General features: G+C 36.1%; 1 protein-coding gene across 10 annotated transcripts in view; it reads right to left on the bottom strand.

Moving 5' to 3' along the window:
- Window positions 1-7288, bottom strand: part of LOC119632495 (PAN2-PAN3 deadenylation complex subunit PAN3) — a 45792-nt gene that overhangs the window by 17718 nt on the left and 20786 nt on the right. Inside the window, exon 1 of one of the 10 annotated variants that reach the window (XM_038025421.1) lies at window positions 866-899. The exons of the other annotated variants lie outside the window; for them this stretch is intronic. The gene's annotated coding sequence lies outside the window, so the exon portion shown is untranslated. Of the gene's footprint in view, window positions 1-865; window positions 900-7288 lie in introns of those variants that run through there. 10 annotated transcript variants of the gene reach the window in all.

Below are 7288 nucleotides of genomic sequence, written 5' to 3'. Positions count from 1 at the left end.
AGAGAGAGAGAGAGAGAGAGAGAGAGAGAGAGAGAGAGAGAGAGAGAGAGAAAAAAAGAAAGAAAGAGAGAGAGAAAAAAAAAAGAAAGAAAGAGAGAGAGGAAGATATCAAGAGCAATAAGAGAGAGATTTAGGTCATCGTGTACTAATAAAACCCCATTTATGGCGAATTTTAAATACTATTCACGATCTAAGTTCAATTCAAATAAGAAGGCGAATGACTTGCAGAGATACGAAAATCTTTTTCTATTTATAAAGAAATTCGCTAAACACGTATACAGCAAATTTCAACTGGGGGTGTGCACCCTCTAACGATAGCAGACAAGCTTCAACCTGCGAGATGAGCCGGACAATGTCTTACTTTGAATGTTACTAACCGGGATCGATGAAATGAATATGATGGATTCGATTTCACTCCGACCTTATAGATGGCTCCAATAGGTATTCAAATTGTTTTTTGTAAGTCGCAAGTTTGTTTTTCATATTATTTCCCTCGTCTGATCATATCTATAGTCTGTGGGATATATGTAGCCTTTCATTTTCGTTTCAGTTTTTGCGATATTTACGATCGAAAGATCCTTTGTATGGATGTAATCTCTGATGCGTATTTCTAGATTTTGGAAAATTTAATAACAGAGCACACTCCCACATTTCGCGCTTGTGACATTTAAAGAGATTAAGTAGACGATCATGATCATGAACATTGAATTTGAAATGTATATAGATACAATACAAAACGATAGCTAAATGAGGTGAGAAACACAGTGTGACGTTGCGGTTAGTATAGGTTTTAAGGTTTGGAGCAACATTCGAATCGATCGTGCTATACTGTAGTTTGATTTATTCGAAAACTGCACATACTTACGTGATACGATTGTAAAAAAATTGCTTTCATTTACAATAACGTAATAAAATTTTCAAGCACCATATAAAAAATAATTACTATTTCATAAATATTATTTATTTTGTATTATTACGTTATTCCATTGTAAGGGCGATGCACAGACACTGCATTCGGCGTATATAATTGATAGCCGTATACGAATTACAATGAAATCGAATTGAAAAACAAAATCAAAAATAAAAAAACAAAAACCGTTTACACTTTTTCGACGCTTGCTTATAACTAAGTGTTGTAAAAAGAAAATTAAAAAATAAAACAGAGAAACGGCAGCGAGTATTGTACTTTACAGACGCACCGCGAGAGCGTTGCGTTGTTTTTTTTAAATTTTTATTTATTTATTTTTTTATTTGTGTGAATGTGTGCGTGTTTTTTTTCTATTTTAGTTGAGTGCGCAGTTTAACTCGTAAGCGTGCAGATGCTTATGTGTGGTATCGGTAATGAATTTTTGTAGACTAAACATGCAAGAAAATTACAATCGCTTTAGGTCGAATAGTGAATACCTAGCGTTTGGATAAAAGCGGCCTACTTTTTTTGCCCGAAGATGAGCGTACACGACATAATTTTTCTAGCATTCAAAGCTTTAAGTGTCATCCTAATATTAAGTTTAGTTTTATTTTTTATTATTTACTCAGAATCTTCTTGTTTTTTTTTTTTATTTATTTTTATTTAAATTTTATAACCGGTGACTGCAGTCGCGTTCAAGCAAATCTTCGTAATGCAGCATTTCAATAAAAAAGACAGAGTTCCAAGTTCAAATTCATGGCTTCGATTATTATGGCTAAAAGTCTCAGCAAAGACGGATCAGATAAATTTTTTCGCATTTTCATCTTCTTTGCGAACGTCTTTCGAAGGTTTTTAACATTAGTTCGTTAGCGAATTAGAGCGATGGGAACTAGCAGGCTATTCTCTGGCGTAAAGAATGAGTAATAAAATTATTTTTTTCCAAAGGACCTGAAAGTAGGTTCTGAGTGTTATAAACACAAAAAAAGAAGTTCAAATTACGTGAATGGTCAAGCACAACTGTTGTACAACTTTCTGATAATCTTATTATATAGCTGAAGTGATTGTAACTCGTAAACATAGGCGTAAGGCAGATCGTTAAACCATCTGGAAAGTTTCAGAGTTGAATTTCAGAGTTGTTGAAGTTTCAGAGTTGACTCGTTCAAACTCGATTATCGGGCTGTTATCAAGTATCTGTTTTGAGAGGCCATTCGCGTGCACACACTAAGGAAGGCGAAACTTTAAGCAGCTCAATAGCTGAATAGTTGAACATAGGTGACTACGAATATTCTGTTACCGCTAACAATTATATCGATACAGTGCACCAAATACAGTTAGACGACCTTTGAACGGAGGTTAATGAGGTGACGGAAGCTATGAGCATGTCCAACAAACATGTCCGTCACACAGTGAATCAATATTTGGGCATGTGGCAAAGCTGACCATATGTTAGGTGCTGCATTTGTCCACTTTGGACTCAAAACCTGTACCTACGCAAAAGCGGTTGCAATGGTGAAAGTTGTCGAATTACGTTTAGAATTGTTTAAACAGACTCCTTATTCACCAAGTCTAGTTGTAAAATAAATATCCATTATTTTTATTGCGTGAGCTAAAAGTTGCGCTTAGCTAGCTATTTTGCAGGGAAAGGGCACAAATACTATGTGGATGGGTTAAAAGTGTGAAAACAGCGCCATTGGAAGTTTATACGCTTACAAGGAGACTTTGTAGACAAATAAAAATAAATCTAAAGAAAATATCTCTGTTTCCTTTCTCCAGGGCGGCGAACCCCAATTCGGACAACCCTCGTGTACAGGATATGAACAAAATAATATGAGCACGTGATCTCAACGCATTTATTTATTAATAAGATGTTCGGCCATCATCTGCTTGTGCCAGAGTTGCAATTCCTCGCGTAATAGATTTGCAAAATATTTGAACAGTCATTTTTTCACATCTGCTTCACTCTCTGCTCGCAAACACCCTGTAGCGGTTCAATTTTGTTGAAGTGTGACAATTGTGCTGACCAGGGAAGATGTGCGATGATATTCTGATGCTCCTTTAACCAAGGTTGAAATTTTTTGGCTGTGTATACCAATATGTTAATCATAGTGAGAACTTCAGCATCAACTGAATAACTCGATATAACTAATCAAACCGTAACGAGATCTCCCATGCTTGATTATAAGGGTCGTACGTTTCTTTTGGAATTTTCCATACACAAACCTGATCTTTTGCAGCAACGAATAGGAACGACGATTGCACTATACTATATTCTTCTAATCATCAAATGTCCTGGTTTCATGATGGTGGCACCACTTTCCTCGCAATTTAGCGTTAGCTTCCTTCTATAAAAGATTTCGCTATTGCAGTCCTCCCATGCAAGTTAACTTCGTGGAGCTCTCACCTGTTCTTGTGGAAACACTATTATTCAAATAAATGTTGAGTTCTACTGTCACTTATCCCGCGGTAGTTTTATATCGTCTCGCTCCTATTTTTCTTTAATGTTCGTCGGTTTCTGTCAGGTAGCTTCAGGTAGCTTTCGCCCTCAATTCTTTTTCGCCGATAATGTTTGACTATGTTTTGCGTTTGGTGTCATTAACGTGGGTAATGGATCGTTGGCGAAACGTTAAACCGTTGAGCCATTTTCGCCACAGATGCTTTTGCTGACAAAGTATTAACGACTTGACCGCTTTTCAAGTCTCAGCGGTCATGCATTGTACTAATCGCTTATTCTAACCGTCGCATAACCTGCACGGTATCGTTGTCTCGAATTTTGTCTTTCCGTTTATAGATTGGCTTAGAAGTTCGCCTCGCGTTGCAATCCTAAGAAATATGATATCAATAATCTTATATCTCTTTTCCGATTTATTGTACGATTACATATGGAAATCTCATCCAATTTATCCGTAGGTTAAAGTAAACTACAATGACCGAACCACCTAGATGATGTCCCCTATAAGTGCAAGCACGACAATTGTCGCGAAGAGTTATAGATAGAGGGAGATGGACGACGGGATGTAGTTAAACGTTAAGTGAAGGATAACGTTTGTTTTTGTTGGGTACAGACATCTGACACTTCTTACTTATAGCAAATTTTCAATGAGTCTTAAACATAGTGAAGGAAGTAATAATGTTGGCAATTTTGTATGACATTACTCCTTTTCCTCTAACTTTCACTTTAAAGATGGCAATCAATCTCTCTTCAATCCGAGAGGTATGGTCTTCCAAATAGACAGTCGGATGTATTAATTATCGACGCACATATCTGCTTACAATAAAAAGATTTTTATTGATGAGTGAAATGAAAAAAGAACACTCTAAAATAGAAGAGATATGAACACACGATGTCTTAAAGTCGTTTATATTATCAGTACGAGTTGTTATTGTTAATCATTTGAGACACTTAGAAAAATATAGAAGAGCGATATATTTTTGCTCACTACTCTATATGTTACATGTTGCTGGGGGATTTTCAAGATTGCAAGGCAAACAGGAACAGAAAGAGAAGACTTGTTTCAAATATCAATTGATCTAAAATTTGGCTTAAATAGTCGGCCAGAAGAAGAAAAAAAAACTTAAAACGATCCATTAACACGCCAAAATCAATTGGAATGTTTGGAATTTGTAGCTATTTTCGATTCGCCTTGAAACGAATGTAATCTTTTTAACTCGTTTTTGTTTACATTCTTTCTCACCATCTTCCTCTTTATGGGTTGTATACCATAACTTGTAATTAAAAGTTTAATAAAAGTTCATTAATACACTTGAAAGGAAGGCTGTGCTTCTTCCGAACTCTCTGTAGAACTGAAACCAATACTACCCAAGGAAAATAATTTAATGTAATATATGAACTGCTATAGCAATTTCCATAAAGAAAAGGGAAAAACTAGATTAAGAAATAGATCCAGATGTCATCAGATCAGATATTATTATTTCCTTATTTTTGAAGAATCGTTTAAAATGTCGGATTTTCATTAAAAAATTCTCGTTTCTTAGGGATTTTAGGTTAACTTTCGTTCAGCGCATACGACATATTTGCTTTAATTAAGTTTCTTTGAGAAAACTTAAGGATGGTTGCATGAAGATTTTTTATATGGTTGCGAAAATCATAAATTTGATAAAAGCAATACGCATTAAAATCATTTTAAGCTTTAAGTGTTCTTTTTAAATTCATATTGCGCTTGAAACACGAACCATATGTTTTACCTCTCAAAAGCAATGCAAGCAGAAACGTTTACGCACAGCGCACAACGCACCGAAGACACACTTCATGAGCCACGTGCAACCCATAACGCAAGCAATGTGTTTTGCACTTTATGCAGCTGACGATTGACGCGGGAAATTCAATGAATAAAATGTTAGGATTACCGGTGATATTAGTGAGTTTTGAGTATTTTTGGAATATATACAAGTATAATATTTTTCGAAATCAAAGTCGCGCAAGTTGAATCGTGATGTTCGAACGTAGAAGTCCGTAAGAAACATGTCATATATATATATATATACATACATATGTACAAGTTCCTCTAGATAATTTTTTAAAATTATTGATATTGACATAAGATTTCATTTCTACTTTCCATCCATTTGCGTTTGTGTTCATTTACTCTGTTTAGGTAAACATTAACACGAAAAATTTCATTGATTTAAAAAAATTACACGATTTTTTAATGTTGACTGATAATATGGACGAAATGATTTCTTAATAATAATAACAAAAAAAAAAAAAAAAATGCATTTAATAACCATACACGGTTACACAGTGATTTCAATTTGGCAACTCTATACGCGCGTTGTGGTCGTACTGTTCTGCTTTGTGCGAAGAAATTTTGCAATTTCTTTTTCTTATCTTATTGCTTTATATCTTTATACGCGTTTCAAGATTAATTAATTACAAAGTATAAAAGTGTTTTAATTAATTGAATTATATTGATTGGATTGTCGCGACATTCGTTTTGGTTTTTGCGATCAGCACTTGTGCTCTCCGTAATAAGTCTCCTTCTTGTTTTTTCTTTTTTTTTTTTTTGCGTGTTTACAGTTTTTTCTCTTACCTTGCTCGTTATTTATTGTCTTTAGTAGTGCGAAGTTTACGTCCAAGTTGTGAGATAGTTTTTTTGTGCGAGACAAACTTTTTTATTTTTTGTTTTGCAATCTCTCCCTCTCTCTTCAATATCTTGCCTGTTACTTTTTGCCAGGGAGTGTTTTTTACATCATGCCGAACAAAAACGGGCCCTGAACCTGAACGGTTCATTACCTGTTAGCTTTGCGAGCGCTTTTATCATTCGAAGTGTGCAGGTATCAATGGTCATGCTGCACAGTCCTTCATCCTTCGAAAGGTTTACGTCGGTCATGTCCTGACTGTAGGAAGCGGAATATTGACTTTTACGAGCTAATCACGGAGACAAGGAATGGATCATCTGAACTAAGCGAAAATCTCGTTACTTCGTGTGGGAAGTGAGAAAAAATCAAGTCAATGTTCAATGAGTGAAGCGCTTAACTGCTCCCCCAGCGAGTACAAGACCGAGCCGTAATGTAGCGTGTGGTGCTTCACCTCTGCTTTCGCCTAAATTTGATTCGTCGACTTGTCTGAGTGCTGCATTCTTCTGCATACAAAGCACGTTAGCGTTCTCTCTATCGTTGAGTTGACCGCTAAGAAAAATATTGCAAATAAGTTGGGAAACCCCCTCGTTCTAGCTAAACTGAAATGGCAAGCGTATCTCCTCCCGGTGGTGCCATTCAAGTTACTTTGTGTACATATCCAAAAAATATTAATAAAAATAACAAATCCGCCTCTCCCTCTGGCTGCTCGGTGGTGTCTGCTGGTAACCAAGCTGGCCAAGTCGCAAAAGCTGCGTGTCTTCATGACCTTTTTATTCTCGCCAACTCTAAATTCTCTACCTGTAAATCCTATGGTTTCTAGTACGGATGACATCTGCTTGATGGCACTACCCCTTTCGAAAGGCAATGTTCGTGTCAAGATTGGGTTCTGTCACCTCTGTGGATAACATACAAACCTGTCTGGCTGCAAATCTCGCACCCGTCAAGTGGAAGCGCGTTAAGCATTTTGGTAAGCAAATTGACTTCATCTTAACCTAAAGCTATCTCATATTTTAAAGTGTGAGTTCCGACTGAATATATGGAAATTTCGATTAACAAACCATTGTGGCCAGTTGGATCCTTAATTAAGGAAATAATTCCTCGGGATTGACTCCGTAATACTAATGCGATAGCTCTTCCATCCTCAAAAAACAGAGTGTTTCTTCAGGCCCAGTACCTTTCATTTACTAAAATGTTAGGCACCTAAACACTAAACATACTGGGTGAAGCAAGAGTTTTCAAGGGTGTGAAGATAAATTCGAATTTAACTAGTAAAGACACCTACCA

This window comes from Glossina fuscipes, unplaced genomic scaffold (assembly GCF_014805625.2).
Source record: "Glossina fuscipes isolate IAEA_lab_2018 unplaced genomic scaffold, Yale_Gfus_2 1, whole genome shotgun sequence".
Lineage (NCBI taxonomy): Eukaryota > Metazoa > Arthropoda > Insecta > Diptera > Glossinidae > Glossina > Glossina fuscipes.
This window is presented reverse-complemented; position numbering and strand designations above follow the sequence as displayed.